Source organism: Pseudonaja textilis, chromosome 1, assembly GCF_049901715.1.
Source record: "Pseudonaja textilis isolate UNSWEBS1 chromosome 1, rPseTex1.2, whole genome shotgun sequence".
Taxonomy (NCBI): Eukaryota; Metazoa; Chordata; class Lepidosauria; order Squamata; family Elapidae; genus Pseudonaja; species Pseudonaja textilis.
The window spans coordinates 238,445,453-238,472,764 of NC_141990.1; the positions used below are offsets into that span (position 1 = coordinate 238,445,453).

General features: G+C 34.7%; 1 protein-coding gene across 5 annotated transcripts in view; it reads left to right on the forward strand.

The window, feature by feature from the left end:
• Window positions 1-27,312, forward strand: part of SOX6 (SRY-box transcription factor 6) — a 465,066-nt gene that overhangs the window by 91,903 nt on the left and 345,851 nt on the right. For all 5 annotated transcript variants that reach the window (XM_087921050.1, XM_087921045.1, XM_087921043.1 and 2 more), the window contains exon 3: window positions 14,305-14,395. The gene's annotated coding sequence lies outside the window, so the exon portion shown is untranslated. The remainder of the gene's footprint in view (window positions 1-14,304; window positions 14,396-27,312) is intronic.

The following is a 27,312-nucleotide window of genomic DNA, read 5'->3' on the forward strand; positions in this document are numbered from 1 at the left end:
CTGTTCATTAGATTCCTAATCTTAGGAAATTGCATTTAAAAAATAATAAAAGCATGCACATTTTTGTTTGTTGTGTTTTTATTCCTTTAAGGGAGATAGCAGTCACTTTCTACAGACCATCCATCTTCATGAAAATAACAGTGTGTGTTTAGTAAGCACTGAGAAGCTACATTATTCAGTTGTTACTAGTAGCAGACATTTCCCTGTGCAGTTGCAAAGTGCCTCTTTGTTTCTGGTGCAAGCTAAAGAAAATGAAATATTCTGTTGACTAAAGGAATATAAAGTGCTGTGAGAAACAAGAAAATGCACTTTCTTGGGAAACTCCAATCTTCCATAATTGTAATACTTTTAAAAGGGATTTTAGGAATATATGTAGATGAAAAAGGCAGTTAGATGTGTTCTATTTTTATTTGGCTTTTTATGCAGCTTTTTATGCAACTTGTAGTGAAGAAGGTGTGGAATAATAAATCGGAGTGGATGTGATGTATTTCCAGAAAAAGAATATTTAGTTTGCTTTCTTTCTCAGCCCCCATCCCCTGTAATTTTTCAGGCCTCCATCCCATCTAAATTTTTAGGTCTGGTACATAAGCTCAACTAGTTTTGAAATGATTGCCCAGGAACTGTCCTTCTGCCACTTTTAATCTGTCTCATTACTTGGAGGCAAGTCATTTGCCCACAGGATGAGAAGTTAATACATCAGGTGTAGCATAAATAGTATTGTAGTACAAAGAACCAGCTAGATACAGATATTCGAGATACACACATAGGCGTGCTGGGCAGGTTCCAGTGAAGCCATGGTTGCTTGGGTTAGCTTTTCTTTAAAAGAAATCTCTCTTCCCCCATTCTCCTGTCTCACACAGCCATCTGTGTTCGAAATGGATGAGACCATCAGAAGCGAATTTTGATATGTGAGGTGATAAGAACGTCTGTGAACAATAAGCAAAACTCCATTGGGTATGTACAATCCCTCGTGAGAGCTCTGTTGAAAGTCACCAAGGAATTCAATCAGCGATTGTGCCATTTGTAGTTTTACGTTCTAATGTGGGTTTAAATTGGTTATTTAAGATTTGTAATATGGAATAACACAACAAAGAGTCTGAGAAGAAGTGAACATTAGATAAGGCATGCAAATAGAAGAGAATCAGAAGCATAGTTAACTGACAATCCAGGGATCATATACCTTGGGTTCCAGGGCTATCAGCTTAAAAATGGCTTTTCTTGCATTGTAGTGAACCTAAACTAAATCAGCTCAGCTATTGAAGAAAGATAATTATATGGGATCATAGGGGAGCACAGCATAGTTAACTTACATTGAAAGGCCCACCATGCGGCCTAGTTACCCACTCAATAAATTTTGATTTCTTGAATCTTGACTCAGCCTTCCATCCTTTGAGGTGGGTAAAATGAGAACCAAAATTGTTGGGGGCAATATGCTGATTCTGTAAACCGCTTAGAGAGGGCTGTAAAGCACTATGAACCGGTATATAAGTCTAAATGCTATTGCTATTCCTATCTAGTCCGGCACAAGTTTAACTACTTAGACTCAGTGGTTTTCCTTGAGCTTGTCTTGTGTTAATCATTTTAGCTCTTAAACCATTGTCCTGTTTCTTAGCAATCTCAAATTATTTTCCTCCACATTTCAAAAATATATCTCCCATTTCTGTTTGACCCAATCTACTATTCTTTCCTATTCATGGGGTTTTCTTGAGAGTGAATGATATGACTAGAAGATTAAGCAAAAGGGAGAAGTGGAGAAAAAAGAGCCTATTTTAAAAAAGAGGGAAAATTAGATTATTCTAAAATGCTATCAACTCTGAAATTCTTAATTTACTGGTTATCAAAATATCACTAGGGAGTTTGTTAAGATAGGATCCTAGATGTACATGACTGCTCTGTTATTCATTTTGCATTTTTATCAGCCGCTGAGAATCGGTAGATGGCATTGATTGGTATGTGATCCCTGCAAGGACAAATGTTTACCATTTCTACTGATCTCTAGAAGTAACTTGTAATTCTTTCAAATACTCTTTCTTCATGTTTATTGTCTTCTGCTGCTTTCTAGTTGCTTCTACCTTACTATGCTATAAATCTGTGTGTGTGTGTGTGTGTATGTATGTATGTATGTCCCAAAATTTTAGCAAAGGGTTCTCTGCCTGATTGCTGGGTGGGGGTTGCCATGGTGGGTGTGGCCTAGTCAGTCTCCTGCACCATGAGCCTCCAGGAAGGCAAAAAATGGCCTCCCCTGACTCGGGAGGCTCTTTGGAAGCTGGAAATGGGCCCATTTCCAGCCTTCCGAACTTCTGGGAGGCCTGTTTTTTGCCCTCCTTGAGCCTCCCTGCATGCCCTGCACTTACCTGCATCCCAAACGGTCTGAGTAGGGACTCCTGGGCAGGGTGGGACAGGACAGGATGGATGGGGCCAGCACAGAATCTTAGCTAGGGGCTCTCCCAAACCACTGCGAACCCCCAGCAGCCCCACCGCTGTGTATGCCCAAAGTGTATGAGTGTCTGTTTTGGTTTTTCTTGTACTCTGTTGTACTCTTAGTAATCATTTACAAATCCATTGATTTGAAGATACCTGCTTTGTTTTTGTCATCCTTTCTCACTGCCAACATTTACCTTACTGCTAGGAAAACTACTGCTCTATCCATTCTGAAAATTGTCATTAAAATGTCTTTATCTTTTATGATGTTTTCTAAATTTTAAATTACCCATTCTCCCTAGAATTAAACTCTTCTAGCCATTTCCCATAGATGACAATGTGATTCTGCATGCAGAGTGACAAATCTATCCAATTAATAGATTTTCTGTTAATAAAATTTCTTTTCATTGGCAGTGTTCTACTATTGATTATTCAAATCTACTCTGGAAGATTACAAATCCTGCACATACACAATTTGTTTAAAATTGCAGACATTTTTTTCCTAGTTGGAATTTTCCACTGATAGAGGAACATTCGTTTTATGCTGCCTGTAACCCACCATTCATACATTCCAAATCAACATATTAAATACAAGTATGAAAGTATGCATTATGATAGTCACATTTTTGTGTGTCACATGATGCATTTTACATTTATTCTGCTGCATGCTAGAAAGGCAGTAGATACACAGCTGGTTCAGTTTTATTTGTTTTTGAGACTGAAATAAGATGGTGCTTATAACTTAACTCAGAATAAAGTATTCATTCTATTCATTGCTGCCAAATTGGCAGTAAAACACATTGAAGTGCAGTCACATTCTCACTGTATCTGAATAGGACTGGGTGCTCCAGGCTCATGCACATATTCTCAGACTATAGTTGATAAGAACATCTGATGCTTGTTTGTAGATGGGAAAAAATTAGTTAGCCCTTAAGGCAAGTAGTACCTATTTCTATTGTGTATATTTGAAAAAACATACATTGCGGTCAATTTTCTTGGTTTAAAATTATAGCACATTTATTCTGGATATCCTTCATCGTAATATGCTATTCTGTAAATGGAATTTCTGTTCAATCATCATCACAGAAAAGTATCTGCCATGGTAGTAAAATGTTTGTCATTATGGGATTGTGAAGCAATTATCTTCCTGTCAGGCTTTATTCTTCTATGGTAGTGTCCCTAAATACATCACTGGGGCCTTTTCCATTGAAATGAATAGCAGCCATATCAAATTAATGTGAAATAAATGATACAGCTTACGAGCCAAGTATATTAACCTTCTTAGTTATGTTCTTCAGATTCTGGTTGCAACATCAGTCCTTCTCAATATAATGACTAGAAAGGTAGATTACTGGTGTAAGGATAACCCATCTATCCAATACATTTCTTGTGCAGCTGTCAGAGTGTGTCTTAGTATTTTGGTGGATATAAAGTCCTTTTATAGTCTGAACCTTTGGCCTTTAATGATTGCTGTATGTATAGTTTGAACAATTAATTACTTCCTTAATAGTGCATAGTGAGTTAATAATCAATAGTGAGTTATTTGAGCTAGTGAATTCAGCTTCAAGATACTTATTATCTGAAGAGTTCTATTTCTTCATTTATATAACCTCATTCTGAGGTCTTTCAATGAAGTTTTAAATTATAATTATAATTTTTAAAATTTCTTGGGCAGCACTGGGGAGGCTGACAAGCACTGAGCATTTGCAGGTATACATTCTCACTGTGGTGAAAGAAAGTAGTTGAATTTCAGAGTTCAGATGGCTCCTTTTTTTGTATTTAAATTTTGGGGTGTCTTTAAAAAGGACACATCCCCTATGCGCTGTGGCTTTGTGAGTTTCTTAACTTCTGGTTTGTATGTATGGTATTTATTGTTTCTTGTGTGCATGTGGATACACATAGCATTAGAATAATTTGCAGCAAATGAATAATAGGACTACAAGAAAAGATAAGACCAATGTTTTCCTCCCTAACTATTATTTTAGCTTTGATTTCCCCCACTGCCCCAGGTTGTTGGCTGAAGCTTGCATGCTTCTGTGAAAAGCAGAGAAAAACTATAGAGCAGCTTTAGCAGGAAGATGAAAGACTGCTTTTTTGCAGAAAAAAGTACAGATAGTCTTTGACTTATGACAGGTTATTTAATGGCTGTTCAAAGTTACAATGACCTTGGGAAAGTAAAGTACTTTCAGCATTATAAAATATCTCCCTCTCTCCAACACACTGTGGTCACATGAACACATTTTGGGTACTTGGCAATCAGTTCACATTTGCAAGTGGTTGTGGCATCCTGGTTTATATGACCACTTTTTGCGAATTCTTTTGCTGGTTTCCAATTATGAGAATAGATTCCCTTAATGATAAAAAAATTTGGTCTCGTCTAAGGCTGCCTTGATTTATGACGGAAATTCTGCTCCCACTTATTGTGGGAAATTCTGGTCCCACTTATAGTTGAGGACTTTCTATCTTGGACTTTCTATCTTTTATTTTAAACTGGATTGAATTTTCATGGGGATATCTGATTGGAGAATCAGAGTTAGCTTCTTCAATGAGTAGGTTGCTATGGGAGAGTAGATATCAGTTATTGGTGACTTTGAACCGCATTTTGGAAAGACTGTAGTATTACAGAAATCACAGAGAGTTTCTGATGTGTTTGTATCTCTCCCCAGTGTACTGTAACTCTGTGTAAAAGGGGAGCTTTGGTAAAATAATACTTTGTCTGGGAGCTAGAATGATCAATCATATAATACTCTCTCTACCCCATCTAATGGCATTATTTTAGGGAGAAGTATAGTTTTGCTTAGTAGAACAACTATTCTCTGAACCAGGTTCAAAGCATCAGAAGCAGCTGCTCCACTTTTTCATATATGGAGAAGACCCAGTTTAGAGAATAAGCCTCTGGCTGTGTTTGAAGTGGATGCAGGCTCGAAATGTGAATTCTTTAGATCTTGAAGCTGCATAATATGATTTTAGTTTTTCATGAAATGGACATCAGTAAAAAGTGGATTATATAACAAAATGTGTCCGAGTAGGGAACTTAATAATAATAATTTACTCATGCTCTACAAATATCCCATAAGAGTATTCAAATTCACATTATATATATTTTACATTGTGCATTTTAAAAAATATATAAAAGCCTGTTATAAAAAGTACAGAACCAGTTCTTTGCACTTGTAAAAGTTAATGATGATTTCTAGGAACATTATTACCCGCACCTTTCCCACTGACTTTACTGCAAATTTTGAGAGTGGATGATTGGAACACTGGAGATACTTAACAAATATATGTATGAAGATAATAAATGTTAATCAGAGAAATTTGCCAAAGGAAAGATTACATATAAATGTTGGACTTTGAAGTCCCATGTCTTCTTAATGTGGAATCTTGAGCATTCTGGTTTTGACATCTCTAAGACTCTGGTTAGCTTTATGCTTCATGTTAAACGGTATCTTATGGTTGATAACGGCTGGGTTCATGAATCATGTTTAGTCAAAAATAAAGAGATTCATATTATGGCTTAGAGTGACTTGTGAAATCAGCCTTGATTGAGATGATTTGTAACTTGCAGCTTTATATTTCTTTGTTAATAATTAGTGGGTGTATGTGAGTGTGTGCACCTGCATGCAAATGTATAAATCTTCTATGTAAAAGGTTTAAACTGATATTGCTTTCTTGGTAATCACTTGATCACTAGAAATTGTCTTTGTTTCTATATTAGTGAAAATATGTCCTCTTGCAGGAGAGAAATTCCTATAAAGCTTTCTGAAAGAAACACTCCAATTAACAATATTTTCCATTGGCCAGTCTCCAGAATACAACTGTTGTTACAGTTCTTGATGCAGTTTTCCTTTTTTATGTTAATGGTGTCTTTCTTTCTTAACTAAATTGCTATGTAGCTGGCAAATAAATGAAAATAGTCCACTCTTAAAATAATAATTTTACTAACTGGAAAAATTTGTAGCTTTCTGTTGTTCTACTTTATTGCCTGTGTGTTTGTTCCCAGGCAGGTTTCCGGACAGTAATTTTCATGCCCTTCTTGTTATTAAAATAACTTGCAACTCCTGCAGGGCCTTTTTAGGTATTCAACATTGCTCTTTTTTGAAAGGGCAGTGCAGTTGAGAGATGTCATAATTGTGCTGATTAATTAAAGTATTATTTTAGCTATGTTTTTGTCTACATTGAACACTCATTTGCCCTCATACTATTTTTACTAATATTTTCAGACAGACGAAGAATGTTAGAGAATCATGGAGGAGAATGTGATTAAATTGCACCGCAGTCATAAGTTTAGTTAATAGGCAAATTCCCACCCCCCTTTTTTCCTTGAACATAAATGTGTTTTTTCAAGTGAAACTGTGGCAATAAAACCTCATTTCATCTAATAATACTTGCTGTATAAAATAGGATGAAATTAGAGTGAGTCATAATTTTCCTAATGCCTAGTATGTACACTTCTGTCAGATAAGTGCTAAGATATCACAGAAAAAAAGTGGAGTTCATTTGAATCAGGATTCAGGAGGACAAAATTTTTACATTTTTTCAGTATGTTGTCTAGATTATTTTTATGTTCTTTCCTTCCAGCCATCAAGTATCTTGCTTCTAGCTGGTTCTCTATTCTGGGATGTAAAACCAACATAAAATGACATAAAACCAGATTTACTAGGAAAATGGTTATGCTTTTAGAAGCTTTATGTTTTGGATTTAGGATTTTGTTGAAAGGAAGCCTAACCAATCAGGACACAGGAGGACTTCCTGAAAATTGAAGCAAAGCAATGTCCTCGTTATGAATGGCAGAACATTTCCATCCCATTTCTGTAATCCACAGGAAAAAAGGAATGTGAGAAATGTATTCATGTAAAGTGGTGTTTTTAAATGTTAGTGGATATTACTTAGAAATTTTAGGATTGGAATATAGTAATCTGCAACAGCATTGGGCAGTTGTTAACTTTGGAAGCCAAGAAACCACAAAAGAATTTAGGGCTGGGGGCTACACAGAGAAGAAGGCAGAAACATGTTGCAAGTTGTCTGCAAAGACAACTGTCTAGAAGTTTCACATAGATATCAGAAGTCAAGTTTGACCTGGGGGCATCTTTAATCTATAGCTGAATTTATCTGTGTGCAATACTTGATATTGCTCAGAGTCATGCTCTTTAAATTGAGTATTAACCTAAACCGTGTTTTATCATGATGAGTCCAGACTGCTTTCTGTGGTTAAACTTAGGACATTTATAGAAAATTCATGCCTTGGAAGTTTCTTCTTTTTCATGTTTTCCTTTTTCATCAGATTGGACAAACCCCATGATTTACACATTTAAGGACAATGATATAGCTAGACAATGGAGTAACTCCCTCATTTTGGATTGTAATTACTGATTTGGCCATAAGCATTGTTTCGCTGCCAAAAGAGAGAGAAAAATAATATGTTATCTTAGAAATAAAAATGGCAAAATGAGACTCTGCTGTAATCTTCTAGTCTATGCCTCTGTATATAATTGTTTTTACTTATCCTACCCAATCTGGCAGGAAAGGCATGATCTGAGTACCGTCAACCAAGAGGTATGGGCTAGCAGGGTCTAGTAGCAGATGTTGCCCAACATCATTTATCCTGAGATTAGATTGTCCCTGTCCCTTCCATAAGGCCTTAAAAACTCGGTTTTGAACTCAGGTGCTATGTGTATGACCTGGCTGTGTGTTGCTAATTGTTTGGAGGATGACCTGCTACTATGTGTTTTATTTTTTTATATCCAGTTTTTAAATCTTTTTTTAAAAATCAATTTCATTGTAAGTCGCCTAGAATCATGAATATGAGACGAGTGATGGCTGCTGTGTTCTGGATCACAGTTGTAATTTCTGAGCAGTCTTTGAGATGTGAGGATATCTTCATTTGTTTCAATCTTTGTCCACTGATACTTCACATTTTGTTTCTGGAACTAACCAGAAAGAGGCTGTTAAAGGATAATTGACTCTAATGCCTGGCTTGCATTCATTGTCAGTGATTTATCAGAACTTCACCCAACCATTTGCCAGATGTGGCAAACAGGCATCCCTTTTTGTGTCATATGTACAAGAACAGTAAAACAAAACAAAAAGAATTAAAAAGAGAAAAAAAACCAACACAAAATATAGAGAGTTATTCCATACAATTTAGAAAGATAATCTATAGGGTTTACTAAAGCAGTTATTTGGGAATGTAATGTCATATCTGAAGATTTCAGAAGCATAGGATATATACAATATTTTGCTTATATAAAACATGATTAAAGATTACTAGGAGCATTAGCAAAATAGTTCAATATTATCTATTGAATGACCATTTGTTATAAATGTGGAGAAAAAACACTTTTGCTTATTATATTAAAAATCTAAAATCTCTTTTTCACTAGCGTTGAATAGGATATAATGGAACATGTAAACTTGTTAGAGTGTTTTACCATAAAGTGCTCAGAAAGCTTTGACTATTGTGTGGTTTAAATTTTCATTAAATAAAAAGTGAACAATCCATACATTCTAATCACAAGATGTATTGTGATTTTTCAGATTTGTGTAATGGTTGATATAGCGTTTCTCATTTCTTACTTGGGTCTGGATGAACTTAAGAAACAATGACATTTTCTGGATATTTGAGGCTTTAACCATTTCGTTAGGATTTTCTTCTTCTTGGGACTAAATTGCTATATGGAATATAGAATATGATTGGTTCTTGCTTTGTAAAACCGTAAAATCCAAGTTGACTTTCTGATACCCATGTGGATTGCGGAAACTGGTCTTAAGTAAAAGAGAAAAAAATGGAGTCTTCTGGCAAACCTAGAAAATACTTTGAGGCGGGACAATGTATGTATAAGTTTGCTTTGTTTTTTCATTTTATGCATGTTTTGTGTAGTCATGTCTAGTTTTGTTCTGCTTTTATATTTCTTTTTTTCCCTCTTTTTTTGGGGAGTCTGTATTTTGATGTTAAGAATAAAGATAAAATTTATAGAAAAAAGAAAAAAAGAGAAGTTACAGAGTGTCACTGTAAATGTGAACATGATCTTGGCTTGCATACTAGTACATGGCTTTGATTTTTTTTTTTTTAATGAATAACTGTGTATCACACTTTACTAATAAGCCCTGGCTGTGGAGCTTTTTTTCTTTTTCTTTTTGACTAAAGGATGCAGCAGAGAAAGCATTGATGAGGTGTCATATAATTTTACTAGTTGCATAACTGCTTTTAACTACTAAACTCTCTCTTGATTAAAATAACAATTGAGCCTATAATTTTTCCGAACAGCTGCTGCTAAAGGGGGTCATTACCTTGGAGAGCTGGGAAATAATTGTACTCCTAATACATGAGTTATGCATTCTCATGTTTTACAGCAATGCACTAAGTTTAAAGCCTATAGTAGAATGTTATTTGAAAGCTGTCAAACCATGTTAAAAAAGACTGCATCGTCAAAGGCCCTTGTGGCCAGGATTCAACATGTAGCCTTGTCTTACTCATTATAAAATACATGTTTATAAAGTTCCACAGAGCATCCAATTCCCAATTCACTTATATCAGCAAGACTTAACTTGCTCATTAATCTAAATTCTTTTGCAACTTTAATCTACATGTTTAATTAATCATAAAATGAGGCGGTAAGTAATTTCAGCAATGTGTGGCTTGTTATCAGATGCATTTAATCACTCTTCTGTGAGCTCATTTGGAAACACCTGAAGATGTCGAGAGCAGTTTGAATAAGCATAAATTATTCTTTGTCAGTGTACTTCACCCAACTAATAAGACATTAATTTAAAAAAGGCACTGTTCATCATTTTTAGATCTTCACCAATATTTTTAGCTCAGCAGGATAACTGTAATTGTACATATGGCACAATTTACACAATTTACAACATAGTGCCCAACAGTAGAACAGGAAATATTATTCAGTTCATTTTTCCTGTTTACGTGTAATTACTTTGTATAATCTTGGGATGAATGAAGATTAACCGTAGTTATCAAATCCTAAACATTTATCTGTTCTTGGAACAAGCTGCTAGTTAATTGAAATACTAATAATAGCCAGATAATTTAACAGTTGTAGGAATAAATCTTTTCTGTATTTGCTTAGTGAAAAGTTATTTAAATTATTTCTTTTTGTATGTGGCTGAAACTGTGGGATGTGTTTCTCAAGTCATTAAAAGGAAATCTCCCTCTTGACTTTTTTAAATTTGGAAGATTGTTTGAAATAGACTCGAAGCAGATGGGATGGTGATGGTGGATGGAACTCCAGTCATATGAACATATGAGTTACGTCCACATAATATGGGATGTAACCTATTGTGTTCAAATAAATTATCCTAACCTAAAAGCCAAGTTTAAAATCTCTCCTAAATTTGCTATACAAATTTATGCTACCTTTAGGAAAAGAGCTATACTAGTTCCCTGTCTCCTTCCTAATGAGTGATTTGAATTAAATATTTGCTCAGATCTCTGGCATTTTATAATTCTACTGGACTGTAGATATTTCAGATACTAGTGAAGAACTGAAAAGCTCTATAAATTCTTCTTTAAACAAGCACAACAACAATTGTGTCAGCCTTGGGAAGCTATGAAAAATGCAGAAGAAACTATTGTAAGACTGGAAGTTATTTCCCCATCCTGTTTTAGCTATTTGTTTATTACCTATGCCAATATTCTGAAAACAAATACCTTAGGAGTGATATTTCATAATAGTGAGCAATATAGATAACTTTGATACTTCAACTTGATTTTGATACGTGCAGCTTCACTCCATATTTTTAAGGCTCCAGTTAAGACTTCATATCCCTTTTGTTATTTGTAAGATCATTCCAGCAGTGCATTGCAACTCCCAAAAAATGTAGTCCTAGGTTGCATCAACAGTGGGATAGTTTCAAAATCATGTAAGATAATAATATTCCATTATACTGCACTGGTGAGACCACACTGGGAATACTGCATCCAATTCTGGTCACCATGATAAGAGAGAGAGAGAGAGAGAGAGAGAGAGAGAGAAAACCTAGAAAACCTAGAAAGAATGAACAATTGAGGCAATTATGTATGCGTAGCAAAATGAAGAGGAGGACTAGGGGTGAAATGACAGCTGTTTTCCAGTACACAGACAATAGAAGTCTACCTGTTGTCCAAAACACGTGAGGGCAGGAGAAGAAGCAATGGGTGGAAGCTCATTAAAGAGAGATCCAACCTAGAGCTAAGGAGAAATTTTCTGACAGTATAGTTAATTAGTGGAACAGTGTTCCTTCAGAAATTGTGGGTGCTCCATCACTGAAAATTGTCAAAAAAAAAAAGAACAACTATTTGTCTGGAATGGTTGAATTAGAAGACTTCCAAGGTTCTTTCCAAACTTATTGTTCTATATCATATACTGTCTCTAAAATCCCTTAAAGATGGTACATTGATCAAACTATTAGAATAACCTCTGGAACCTGTGTTACTTTTTTTTTCATGCTGACAATAGGACTCTTTGCCTCTAAGCAATTTGAAGCTTTCTTTTACTTTATATCTGTACAGATGGAAGACTTTTTGCAATGCCATATAATACTGACTAACAGAAGAATGTAACCATGGTCTGTGGAATGATCAGAATAGAGTTCTATCCATATTTCATTTAAGATCTGTCTGACTTTACCTCATCCCCAGCAATTCGAGGAAAACACGATTTGTTCTATTCATTTATTGTAGTGAAATCCATAGTTGATATACTGTAGGACTATTTTAGATTAAATGCTGTCTTTTTAACAAAAAAAAACCAAAACACTCTGGAAAGGGGGAATATCTGATATAACACAGTCAACAAACCTCTTTCATAAGTTCATTTTTTTTTTGCTGTTTTCCACAGCTACTTAGTCAGATAATTTTGGGGACAGAATTTGAAAGTACTACTTTACAATCTCTTATCTTCATTCTGATTGTATTCTCGTTGTTTGTCAGCCTTCCCAGGTAAATGAGAAACAAGACCAGATGAAATGAGCTAATTCTACTTTAATGTAAAGCTACGTTAACAGACTCTTGCAAATCTGAAAGTACAAATCTCCCTCCATTTTCTTTACAGCTTGAGAATTTGGGGGAGGGGCTCTTCTAAGCTTCTTTCTGCACCCATTATGCAGCTGCGGGCTGTGCCCTCTTATCTGACTGTTCCCTAGGCAGCATCTATTCCCCCTATTTTCCAATATCATTTTCACATACCATTACACTGATCTTGTGAAAGGTACGAGAGATGTGGGTGAGATATCATTTCCTGGAATTTGTGTTGCTTAAGGTTGCTTAAGGTTAAAAAAAATTGCTATGAACCCCCCAAAATAGAATGTAAGAGAGAATGAGGGTTATATATACAATAAGGAAGGTGTTTGAATAAGAAAATATTATGGAAATAAGTTTTAATAAATTCTTTCAACTTTCATCCTATTTGAAATCAGCAAAAGTAATTGTAAATATTATTTATTTAAAATATACACCCACCCTCTCCCATCTTATGACACTAATAGGCTTACAAACATGAGTGTAATAAAGAACTAGTAAATAGCAGCAGCAGAAAAATATTGGGGGGAAATAACTCTAAAAAAACTGATTAAAAAGAAATAATTTAAGTCCCCACCTAAATTACAACAAGGAATCAATTCCAAAGACAAAATATTTGATGAACATCAATACAAAATTCTTTCTTTGTTATGGTAAAGCTTACTGTAGACGATGAAGGAGATGCTATTAACAATGTTTAGATATGCCAGATGGGGTAGACTATAAATTCCACAGAGAATCAAGGATTATGGAATTGTCTATGTGGGAATAAGCAGTCCAATAAAGAGTTGGATCAAAACTATGCAGAGCTTTATATACCACAGTGAGCATCCTGAGTTGGGCTTTCCAACAACTTATAACCAGGGCAACCAGGGTAACTGGTACCCATTTTTCAGATATGGCATATCTTGCAAGCACCACTCAACACACACACACACACACACACACACACACACACATTGTGGAATTGTTACAGGTTCTGAATAATGTGCAAAAACTACCCTGTGAAGAATGCAATGGAATAATCTAATAAGTATTTTCATCTGCTTCCAAGTGTAGGGTCAACCTATTAAACCACATATAACTTCATCCCCATTACCTTTAGATTAAGTCTGTTCATGCTACAATCAGGCCATCCTGAGAAAGAATGCTTAAGGGTCCCTGTGCCATGAAAAATTGGAGTGGTGACCACCTGGAAACAGACTCAGGAGTCGGGGTGGGTGGGTTATGCAATAGCTTACCCTCTGAAATACTTTTAACTCCCACTTGACTGGCTTTGCAGGAAAACGGTAAAATGAGCATTAGTGGTGCTGTTGGGCTTCCTTTTTGGTTTGGGGAACTGCTTATATTGGTTGCAGTTTTATTTTTGATTTGAGGATAGGCTTTTTAAATGTTACAATGTTATTTTTGTTCAAAGGTCAGATCTGTACACAGTACAAGTGGCCCTGGAGTTATTCATATGGATTAGAAACATTTGAGTGGAGTATAATTAAAATGTGAACATTACTGCTTTTAATTACATAATCTACATGGATTTGACCTTTCTTGGATTAGTCTGTATACCTGTAAATGATTTCAGGCTAGAATTAATATTGAAAGTGCTGCTCAGATTTTTGTTGTAGAGGGTAGGCAAAATTCCATATTATTTTCATGTAATCTCTAGCTGTGAAGTTCATAAACTTATTGCAGCCTTCTACCATGTGGTATTTTCCAGCTGTGCTGCACTTCAGTTCTCATCATCTTCAAAACTGAATAGTAAAAACAGAATATTGCATCTTTTAAAAATAAGTAAAACTCTTCACTTGTTTGCTGGAAACTGCTAAAAAATGATGTGCCCTTACATACTTTCCCCCCTTTGTTTTCTTTAGGCCTGTTAGCTGCCATCCTGATATTTTCATTTCTGATGACAACTATCACGGAACACTACTAGAACTCAGAGCCAGCCTGTGACCGGGCCAGGTAACTTCTACATACTTAGCTAAAATGTTTTTTTCTTGCCTACCATTCTCCGTTTAGTGTCTTTATATCTCAAGCTTTTTGTCTGGATGTGAGGTTCAGGCAATACAAAATAAGTGTAAATTTGTAAGTTTCATTTTTCAACAACATACATTTATGACGTTGAAAAACACCATTGTTTGGCTCTGTGAAATGAAGATATATTTTACTGCAACAGATTTTTGAATAGATGATTCCCGTGGTTTGAAATGACTGTGTGACTGCAGAAATTAAAAGTGACATTAGAATTTATTATGAAGTTATACAGGACATTCCTGCCATTGTACAGATGTACTTTAAGTGTACCTAAACAGCAGATGATTACAAAAAACAATACATGCTTTTGTATGAAAGCATACCGGGATAACTTACAGTGACAATAGCATTTTCTAGCAGTTAGTACATTTTACTCCAGTGGAGTTAATATACTCTGGAAGCAGAAATTCAATATTTCAAATTTATAAGGCTATATTACTTTGACAGGTGAGAAGATGGCTAGAATTTTACAATGAACTTCCAAGAAACGGTTCCTAAAATTCAATTTGTATCTAATTCTCCCTTGCTGTTTCCTAGTAGTTGGGATTGTGCTGGAAGTTTTACAGTCAATATTGAATAATCACAGCCACTTCCAAAAGCAACTGACATAAGAGTAGCTTTTGTTTATCATTTCTTACCCAGGAGCATTAACCACTAAACCTACTTTAACACATATTCTGATCCTCCTTCGCTTCTCAATATATGCCACCTTGTAATTTCATTTCTTAACCCCGGAAGAGGACTTCTCTGAATCATACAGCTGAACTACACTTTATTTAAATTCATACCATCAAAAGATCGTAGGTGAATTCCACCAGAAATGGTAAAGCATTTCCATGTATCAGCATTAATAATTTTTGTTGAAGAGAATTAACTTTCAGATCTGTGGTTTGATGCAAACTTGGAAAAGGTCTGTTTCTGTTTGTGAAGAGAACTGAGGCTGAGCAGAAATTTCTTACTGTACTGGAGGAATGAAAGGGAATGGTGATTTCCCTAGATTTTCCCTTCTCCATTATGACTATACCACTATTTCCCCCATTTCAGAGGAGGTGCTATGCTCCAGTCTGAACTGTTTTAGGAAGCTCAGAAAACTACATAAGGAAAGGAGGCTCAACCCCCCAAAATCTATCCTTTTATAAGCAGAATTCTGCTAACTCTAAATTTGAATCCAATTATGGTTTTCATAAAGAAATCAGTTTTTAAAAAAACATTTTAAGAATAACTGAACTGAGCATGTTTGCTATTATATTGTATGCTCTAAAAATCTTATTGTTTAGGAATAACTGTTTTTCATCCAACCATTATATTTTTTTTCATTTTCAAATGAAACTGGAAATTATGAATGAAGCAATCTAGTTCTTTTTTCATATAATAGGTATAAGTAATTTTTAAAAGTAATGGCAAAAGTTAATGCTATGTCTGGAATGATCAATATTTGTGTGTTTATTGCTCAAGGAAAAAAAATCCCATCTGTAATACCTTTTGGGGAATGAATTAGTAGATTGCACCAGATCTTTAAAATATTTTTAAAAATGTATTGCAATACTTGAAATGTATGGATGTTTTTAATAAATATTGTACATTCAATATATGGCATATCAAATATTCTTATAAATAGCAATGGCTAATTGATTCAAACACCACATTATAATCCAATCATTAAACATATTTAGTTAAAGCACATTCAATAAATATACACTCTACTTGTTAAAAGGTTTTTATGTAGCTAGACAAAAACTAACTAATTGCCAATTCAGTTTATCAGATTGAATATCTAATATTTGCCACAAGGTTATTTTTGTAAAAAAAATTGGAGGAGGGAATGCTATGTATGTCATCTTGAACTCCTCAAGGAAAAGTGGTTAAAACTGAATAAAACCAATTAATAATCAGATATTATCTGATGCTTGGTATCCTTTTATAAAATAAGATTCCACAGGATTAATTATTGAGGACAATGTATTTTCATGCCAGAATATCAATTAAAATTATAGTTTTCACAATGAGATCAAAAGATGAACAACCAGCAGGATCTTGTAACAAAAGCACAATTAAAAGAAAAAGGAAACAATTATTAAAAAAATATTGTATACCTCCAAAGCAATAGGAACAAAGGAAGGATGTCTTCTACAAATCTGATGAAACTGAATTAGAAGCCTTACAAGTTGTTACTGACACAATAGTATCAATGATTTTTTTATAGAGATAATGGGCAAATAAAACGTTTGAAACTTGGCTGTGCAGACCAGTGTCAAATTTTAAAAATTTCTGGTTTATCAGATTCGAGTAATATATTTTACCCTGAGAATTCCTTGTACTATTATTAATACTTAGCCGAGAAACTAATACATTGTCTTATTTTCCCTGTGCTGCCACTAATCCAATTCTATGTGTTTTTAGAAAATTATAAGATTATAAAAGCTTCTGGTTGCATCTTTCTATATACTTTTAACATTGCTTTTGAGTAATGTTAGCTCACAGAATGATGTAATAATTTCATTGATAGGCCCATTTTTGGCCTGATGTTCTCTGTCCCATTTTTAAAATGCTGATTTGACTTTGAGAAGTCTTACAATGTATTTCATTTTAACTGAAATTTCATATGAATCATACAATAGTAACTGTAGTGGGCATACTATGAACTTCAGTGCTATAGCCAGCCATCCTTTGGTAGAACGTGTCCTTATGATTTAGAAATAGGAATGGGCAACAGTTTTCAATGGGGTGGGTGGGTGTCATGCTTTTAAAATTATTATTTTAGTTTCCAGGGACCACAGAGGGTTATTCAGTGATGTAGTAATATTATTGGGTGGATAGAGTTGAGGGAATTTCTTAATACATAGATGTTGAATATTATATTAATTAAAAACAAAATGATCTGCAGATGTTTTGGGGCCTGCATGTGGTTACTGGTTGCCCATTCTTGGTTCTGAATCTTGATTTTCCAGGATTACAAATTTCAGGAAAATTTCATGGACAGAGAAGGCTTCCTGCCACAAAAGTGTTGTGTTCTGTATTCGGAGAACAATGAGGATAATAACAGGGCATTTGGTGGGGGTGGAACTAATGTTTTAATTGCTAATCTTTCTTCTCAGTAGCATGGAGTATAACTTGTTTAGAGTGGCTGCCTCCAATAATAAAAGGAGAGAGTAAAAAATCAGAAGATGAGATTGTGGGCCAAATGACATGTTATGCCTAATGAATAGCATTTAGTTCTACTTGCAGTATTGTTATTTGTTACAGACGTATGGATATTCCTTTACTGATAAATCACTGCATTATCTTATTTATTTTATCCTCATTGCAAGTGGAACTAAAAGGCCTTCCACAAATAGTAGAAAATGGGGGGAAAAAGAGTTCCTGCTGGCACCAATGAATACTTTTTTCTTAAGAAGCCTAGCCATGTGAGGGATACAGTCCAATCAGATTATACAGTCTAGAAAGAAAGTTTATGTTTTCCTCCCTTTTTCATACTGTATTTCCAAAAAAGATTGCCATCATTTGCATATAGTTTAACTGCAATGCTGTGTATATTGTGTGTTTTGGCTCATGAAATAAATCCATGACTGGAAAAGAAGTGATGTGGCCAGGGTTCACACATCATATTAAGCAATAACCAAACAAACCATATTATAATATGATATCTAATCTCAGCCACAGGATATCAGGATGTCATACTGAGGCAAGGAATATGAGGCAAAAGGAGGAAGAAGATAAATTGTTCCATATTTTGTCATAGTAGTCCTATTTTGGGAAAGAGAGAATTAATTTTGAGATATTGATGACTATTATGATATTTCAAAAAACTTTTTGAATGATGATAGACTTATGGTAGACCTATCTCCTTTTCCATCTATTAGAACACTTTTATCCCCTTTTATTCAGGTTTGAGATTAGCAATAGTGACATACTATAGGCATAGGTTTTCATTCCTGAAATTCTTCCTTTTCAAAAAACTTACCATAAGGCTCTTGGTTCAGATTGGTTAGACTCCTGAAGTAGAATATCTTTTTAGAGATTGCAAATATATTATTGAATAATGCATTATAGACCTTCAAAATCTTGGCTTAAACATCTGAAATGAATTTTGTAGGAAATAGCAAAAGTTACTATGGTTGATTTGGAATCTGATTCAGAAAGTATAGGAAGGAGATTGGAGAAGTTAGAGCAGAGGAGTGATAGAGATAAACTTTTAGTAAATAACAAGATTTATTGAAATAACTATCCAAAACACTGAAATCTGTTCACATATATAGCAAATCACATGTACTGTAGATATGACATTTCTGTTCAAACAGTATTTATATCTGTATAAGAATACCTGTAGATAGACTACACAGGTTTACTTAGAATAGTGGTTTGAGATTACTGTATTTTGTAGCATTCATTGATTATTTAACATTATACTAGTAGTGGGTAAATAGATAATATAAAGTGCTGACATATTGTGTAAGCTTAAGTGTACAGTTCTCTGTCTCCTCAAGTGATTAAAACTCCTTTTGTATGGGTCTTAAGCAATGATTACAGTATAAATTATCACAGCTTTAGGAACCCTGTTTTCTGCTGTTCTCTGGACATCAGATGACATGCTCTGTTGCATTTCCCCTGAGAGAATGGAAGAATACATGTGCAGGCAAATTATTAGCAGGTGTAAGATAACAATGCATAACATTTGTTTTGAGCTGACATGATCCTCCCTCAAATTTCACTGTGAGTTTGCTAGCCTGAGGGCCAGACCAAAAGCTGAAACTGACTACGTCTGGCAGACTCATGTATGATTGTGGTAGAGATGATGTGAGTCTTGTCACCTTGGCAGCAGGCCAAACCCATTTTTACTCAGAAGAGTCTATGAAGACTTAAGAGTTTTCATACACTCCAAGCTTTGTTGTCCTGTTGATTAGCATTTGGCATTCATTCTATAACCCCCTACTGGGGAGTTTTGCACATAAGATGAATTTCAATATTATACCCATCATTTTTTGCCACCATTGTGGGATAGAATGTTGACCTAAATAATTGGAACCTGAAGCTCATCAGGAGCAAAGTACTGTATATCCTTGCCTAATAATTCTCTATTGCCACTGTCTTGTTGAAAGGATCTGGCTATCTGATGCACATGCAGTGTTAGAATGCCAAAAGTCTCTGCTAGAGTTGATGGGTTAACTCTTAACTTGCATAAAATGGTGTACGTATTAAGAGCCAGGCAAGAGAGATTTCATATAAGCCAAATGCTTAGCAAGATAAAGCCTTGGCATGTGGCCAATATCCAATTTAAATCAAACTTAGCCCACAATAGAGGCTCCTTCCTTCTTCCATCACAATTCGTAGCATCCTGCTAGAAGTTTATGCTGCCTTGAATATTTGCCAAGATACTGCTGGAAAAGTTTTCCTTCAAGTAAAGAGAACTGTCAAAGAGACAACTAATTAATCCCTGCCCCTTTATAGCTGTGTAATGCAATGCATAACTAAAAGTCCTGTTAAATTAATTAATGATTTCAATTATGAACTTTTCCCCAAAATGTTATGATTCATATCAGGCTGATGATGCAGTGACCTGAGAGTGTGAAATTTGAGCTGTGTGCTGAATTGCCAGTTAATTGATTCACAAATTATTTAAAGTTTGTTGCACCCAAGGGAGTGTTGATATCCATGGCAGCAAAAGGTACCACTCTTGCTCTGTTTCAAGACTGACAAGCTAACAAGCAAGAAACCAGAGCTGCTAACAATGAGATTGACACTTGCTAATCTCTTGCCATTGTGATAGTTGAAAAATTACTAAAGAAGATCATGCCTCAGCACTCTGTATCTTCGTATATATTTTTATATTATACATGACAAAGTTTAAAGAGAGGAGATTAATGCCAACAAGAATATCACACACTTCTTTTTCACAGTTCTGGATTTTTTAAAGGACTTTTCTCCATTATCATTGTAGTCAGTTCTAATATCTGTTTGCTTTGCAGTAAGTCTTGTTCACTGCTAAATAGAACGGAGGCCAATTTTACTGCAATTGCCATAATGGAAGAATATTTTATAAACTACTGCTCTTTGGATTTTAAATAAATATGGTAGCTTATTTACTGAAATGTAGAATGGTCATATATTGTTTTGTCTTTATGTTCAAATGAGTATAGGATTTTCTGCTTTCTACAATAGAGTGAGTACAAGTACTATTGTTCCATGTCGTTGCATCCAATTTTAATATTTTAATCCATAACATGGGTAACAAAAGCTTGAAGCATACACAACATAAAAGAGATGCAGGTATTAAAGTATATTGGAGCACTGTTAATATTTTATGATGCTTTATTAAATTTTTATTAACACTATTAGAATGCATGTGAGTTGACTTTAATGGTGCATAATCTGACCATTAGTTGAAAATTTCTTTGTGACTTTCATTGAAGTGGAAGAAAAACATTGTACAAACAAGTTCACGGGGTTACACTTGTACAATGTTTTGCCTATTGGAAAGGAAATAATAGAATCGTTATTATTTTGCATGTTCATGGTTAGAGCTAAGTTTTATCTCATAGTTTTAGCCTTTTAATCTACGAGTTGAGATCTTTAGAACAATGATTTAGATGTAAGAGGCAAACATAAAAGGACTTATTCCCATCTTTTTATTCTTGTCTAGAACGTTGGGTCGTCTTCTTTCCCTGTATATTTTGTCTTAGCACCTTTATGCAAGCAGGTCCTTTTCTATGATATCCACAGCCCTAACGCATGGCCTATTGCAGGATGCATGCTTCCCTGTTGCTTTTTTAAACTGGGGTTTCCAGTTGGCTCTTCAAAAACACAGGTGGGTGTTTTTAGTTTACAGTACTTAGTGTATTTAAACTTTTAAAGTGTTATGACGCAAATCCCCTTTGGAGTCTTGAAATGCAATAAAATAATTTTTTAAAATCATATGCAGCAGTGCAGTTAAGAGAAGTGCATATAAATTCTATACTGGGGATCAGCTCCAAGAACAGGCTTCAAATTTATTTTTAAACTAATACAAATACTTCCAGACTTTGCCTTCTCCTTGACAGGTGCCATCTTTTTTTGGTCTTCTGAGTTTGTTTTTAGCTATTGACACCTGGCGACAGCATTGACCTTTAAGGAGAAAAAAAGCCATAGTCTTTTGCTCTGGATCTACTCAGGATGAAGAAATCTAGACAATTGAAATGAAAACCTCCCTTCATTGCCAAAATATTTTCTTAAAATGGCAGTCCCGAGATTGCTAATTACAGGTAGTCCTCAATTTATAACAATTCATTTAGTGACCATTCAAAGTTAAAACAGCACTGATAAATAAGGTTTATGACTATTTTTCACAGTTATGACCTTTGCAGCATCCCCATGGTCATGTGATTAGAATTTAGATGCTTGGCAACCGGTTCACATTTATAACTGTCGCTGTGATCCCCTTTCACAACCTTCTGACAAGCAAAGTCAATGGGGATGCCAGATTCACTTAACATCCGGGTTACTAATTTATCAACTGCAGTGATTCACTTAACAACTGAGGCAAGAAAGGTGGTAAAATGGGGCAAAACTCAATTAACCAATGTCTCCCTTCACAACAGAAATTTTGGCTTGAATTCAGGGGTGGGATTCTACTGATTTGGACTGGTTCGGGCAAAGCGCAAGATTGTTACACCGGTTGAATTGCACCACTGGCTGAATTGTGGTTGTAAGTCAAGGACTACCTATAGTTTATAAGGATAAAGTTACCTGAGTGTTTGTTTTTTCCATCCTCTATTGATACTGCTCATCCCAAATATTTTTGTGGGGTGGTCAATCAGCAAATCAATGGATTGAGTTGTTGCTATTAGAGGAGGGGGGAAAAAGGTTAAAATGTGTATCTTATGCAGAAGTTAGAGCATGACCATAGGGTTATGCAAGAAAATAACATTTAAATGAGGGTCTGCTTTTTGAAAGCCTACAGTTTGAATGCCAACTGTCTAGTAACTGTTTTTCTAAAATTAAGGAGCCTATAATCTCAGCACCATTAACAAGTGCTGTCATTCAGATACACAGTGTCTGGCTGATTTAAATAAAATGAAATGAAGATAGTTGTTTCTGGTCCCTTGGCTTCACTCATTGCCATAAACATATGCTCTGCGTCCTGCTTCTTTCCATCTTATTTATGACTTTAATTTGTTGTGTGGGCTGCGCTAGAAATTAAATTTAATACAATTCTCCAAGGGACCCTGTCATATAATAACATGGTAATTTCTGTGTATCCTTTTGAAAAATGAGGAAATTAATTCTTCCTGACATGTTCTAATTATTCCAGTGTGAACGGAAAATCCGTTTTTCCCAACCCCTGAAGTGTAGGCAAATGGCTGCTGTTCAAAGCCGAGGTGCTAATGCTGACCAGCAGTGCGTTTAATTTGAAACATGAGCAGACACCTTTCAACACACCTTTGTAATGTTAGAGTACTTTACAGAAATTAATTCACTACTTATTTAGCAGCTTAGTCTGGGGGGCGAGTGGGTGAGTGTTACGGTTTTTATTCATCAATTCTATAGTCCTGTTAGCACAATGTTTCTCACTTCCTGTACTTATATTGGCAACATATAGATAAATAAGAGGAAAATGAAGCCTCTCTGAAATGGAACAAGCAGATATTTCAGCATGATTAGATCCTGCAAGTTCCTACATATTAGGAAGAGGCAAACTACAAGGTCTTGAATGTAAAACAAACTAAACAGCAGACAATATCTAACCATTGGAGAAGAGATTACTAGTAAGTCATACTCTTAGTGTGTTTAATGAACTTTAATAACAAGTGCAAGAGATAAATTTGGGGAAATCAAAAGCTACACTAAAAAAGCACAATTGGTTCCATTTTTATAATTATATAACATTTTAAATTGGTATATCCTTCTAGGTATGGTTATTATAGTTGAGCCATTCTTAATACATACATACATACATACATACATACATACATACATACATACATACATACAAAAATAATGGTCAATTCAGATATTAAATTAGAACTACAAGGATAAATGTTAGAGTTTACAGGAGTGCATCTTCATGACCATGTTTTTTAAATGTAATGTAATAGTTGAAGCTTTCTTTGACTTGCAGTTTCTACACTCAGCTGTTCCATGTGCAATTAATATGAATTAATTCCTAGTTGATGAGAACTTTCTTCATCTTTACATCATGTTCTTTCAATAAAAGGCAAACATTTCTAATCCATTTCTAATCCAAATTTAATTCTAACCCTGCACATTTTATTCTGTATCTCAACTTGTGGAAGGGGTGGACTCTAGCTTTTAAATAATAATCTTCAAAATTGTGATGAACAATTAACAATGACAGTGTTAATCAAAAGTGGTAGGGTTGTGGGGAAAATGCTTTACCTGAAAAAATGATGATATAAAAAAACAGTATTTGATGTGCTTGATCTGTATTTTTCTGCAAACACCCTAGCAACATTCCTTGCACTGGTTGGGATTATACCACATGATGAGTGGAAAAACAGTTGTATAAAAGACCTGAGTAATTCTATACAATTTGTGGAGAACATTTCCTTAGAGAATAAAAGAAGAACAAGGAGTGAGTATTTATGTCAAAAGGAACTTTTCCAGAACTAAATAATATGGGCAAATTGAAATGGGATCCCCTCCCCCAGAGTTAAAATGAGGTAACGTCTTTAGTAGATACATGAGGAGCCCTTTGTCACTCTTGACTTAATTATTTTAGGTTCATTATAGTTTATTCTGTGACAAACATTCAGAGCCCGAATAATCAATAAACTCCTTTATTTCTTGATCTCTTCAAGCATAGAAGTGAGATTATTGAGTGGGAGAGGGGTCACCTTGTCTATGACCATTTTTCTGTGTTGCGCACTAAAAGAATAAAAAAGACCCAGCTTATGCACAATCTTCCTAAACTGCCTTGTATGATTCTTCTTTTAAAATGATCTCCGTGTATCTTGAGTTTCTTACTGTCTATTTTGTTTAATTTTCTATCTGCTACATTAATCTTAAAGATGTTGAGCTTTATTTTACTTTGAGCCTGTTATCACAGGGATGCAGCAGTGTGGTTGTCGTAAGTATGGAAAAGCCAGGGTGTTGAAAACACTGAAAGCACTTTGTAATACGGAATGAAACCCTTGTAGACTTTTTAGTTTTCATTCATTTTAGTGATCTCTAAGCTACAAACAAATCTGTTTGCGAACACAATTTTCTTTTAATGTATTTTGGTCCTCCTCATGGACCGAATAAGCAATTATATTTATATATTTAGATAACATCAACAATAGATCTTGAAATGAAAGATAGATGATGTGTCTTCCATTTTGATTTAAGTTCCCTCAATAGACATTTTCTTTAAATAATACTAAACAGTACTTCTCTAGTAATCATTGATTGCTGATCCTCAACATCCTTACCTTCCTAGAATTCTAGAGAATTACCCCTGCCAAAAATGTTATTTTGGTTGCATTTCTTTGATTTAGATCTCCCAATTCATCTACAGGAAAGTATCACAGCTTAATGATGTCAGCTTTAGCCCAAGCACATGTTTCTCCAAGGGCAATCCTGTGTGTGTGTGTGTGTGTATGTGCATGTGTGAATGCATTTTTGGATATTTTGGATCAGACCTGTAATTCAGAAGAAGCAGGCTTCAGTCATTCTCTCACAAATTTATGGCTTATCTGATCACGTGTTCAGTTCACATAATGCAGATGTTAATGTATGAACTGGTTGTAAATCCCTATTATCTGAATAAGTCTTTTGTCTTACCTGTGATGGCCTCCAATAGCATAATGTCATTGACCATCTAATACCTTTACAGTAAGATTTTGTGGATACATTGCAATTCATGTCCTTTATCTACTGTAGGATCTTTTTTCTCTTTTTAATGGGTACATAGAAGTTGTGCCATTCATGATTCAGATGAGAAAGCTGTGTTGAAAAAAGGACATTGTTCTCTCTGATCAGTACAGGCATCAAAATGTACTTTACTGCCTCTAGAAATGCAGGTGAAGTCCACATCAAATCTTGTAACTCATAGAATGAAAAATATCGGTCCATTATCAAATAAATGATTATTAGATATTCAAAGCCATTATTTTAATTTAGCAATAGATGCTTGAATTTTAGAAAACAAACTGTTGCAAAAGTACTAGATAGGTTACATGATCAAGAACAATAATCTGAAAACATTTCTGTTTCAGCTTAATACAGCTTTTGTTACATTGAATAAAGTTTTGAGGAGATACGGCTTTTAATACATGTTCTGCCAATGGGATTGTTTTCAAAACACCTTTGAACACTACAAGTTAACAGCATGTTAGCAACTAAGTCAAACATTATTTCAGTATCATTCATAAATTACTTAAGGATTCTTTGATTTAAAAAGAGAAAATCCCTCAAATCCTACTTTTGGTCAAAGCATAAGACCATAATTAATTTGGCATGTGCTTTTGAATTAAGAACACAATGTTCTGAGCTTTTCTCAAAGAGCTTTTTTTTGTTCAAAACAGTGGAGAAATACTTTTAAGCAGCAGTATTAACTAGGTGGAGCTTGTAAGATTTGTTACAAATGAAAGATGTTAATTAAATATTGTTGTTTCTTGCTGTCAATCAAAAGAGGTTAAGTTTTATTTATATTCTGAAAGGAAAAACAGTAAGTGAAACAGATAAAATATATATACAAGAGCTGCCAGGAAGAGAAGAGTTTGGCATAGTATGAATTTAGTCATTTAATTTGTGGGGAGGAAAGTACAGGTAGGAATAAATTGCTTGCAATGAGGCTGCTATTTTCTGATACTTGGAGAAGATACTCTTTGAAATGTCCAAATGATTGACAGCATCTTCTTTAGCCCAAATTGCTGATATGTGAGGCCAATTCCCACAATTAGTTGAGGTGCTAGGTATCAAGCTCATCACTTGGTAAAGTTTGCCTGGCATCATTTCCTAGGATGAGGCAATTACCGTGATTAAGTCGGCATATGCTCGGGGTCAGCAGCTGTGGATGCAGTCCATAGCAGAAAGCAAAAGGAAAGATGACAGCCAACTAAATAAGGAAACAACAGTGTTTTCAAATGGATATATGCTTCTAAATGGAGTGGTATATTCGAAGAACAGGGGAGCCTAGCATTGGATTTTATTGATTGTCATTCTTGTTAATTGCCATTATATTGCATCAGCACTAGACGGATGGGGTATACATTAAATAATCAAATCAAATCTTTATTATGGTCACAGACCAGTCTATACATTAAACAAATGAAATATAACAATATTATTGCAAGGCCATTTAATTTACTATATTAAAAAAACTAAGATGTGTCCATCTAAGATGTTGAAAGCAAGCCAATTAAAATGTTTTTCTAGCATGTCTTCTCAGATGTGTTAAGATGGGTTTGAGATTATTGCAAAAAGAAATGTTATAGGAACACTTCTAATAAGTTAAATTTTTAAATACGGTAGGATCAAGTTCTGTTTGGTGCAAGCTATCATAATCATGAGGAACCACTTCTTTGAAAGGACTCCCACTTGAAAAGCATTCTTTCAAAAATTATCAGATTGGGGAAAACCTTTAGTTTTCTTACTGATTTTTACTCCTCTAGCATTCATGAGAAAAAGAAAAGATTATAAAAAAAATTAAAAAGGAGAAACTAAGCCAAACATATTGTAATATGCAGAGAACACAGGTCAGTATTTGAATGTAATGTTAAGCTTTGACTACATAGTATAAAATTGATCTGAATTTTCATTACATCTATAAAGAGTAGTTCATAAGCCAGGGTGAACACATACTCAATCCAGGTCTAAATCTGGATTTATGTTGTCCTTCTTTCATTCTCTGCTTGATAACTCCTTCGTTT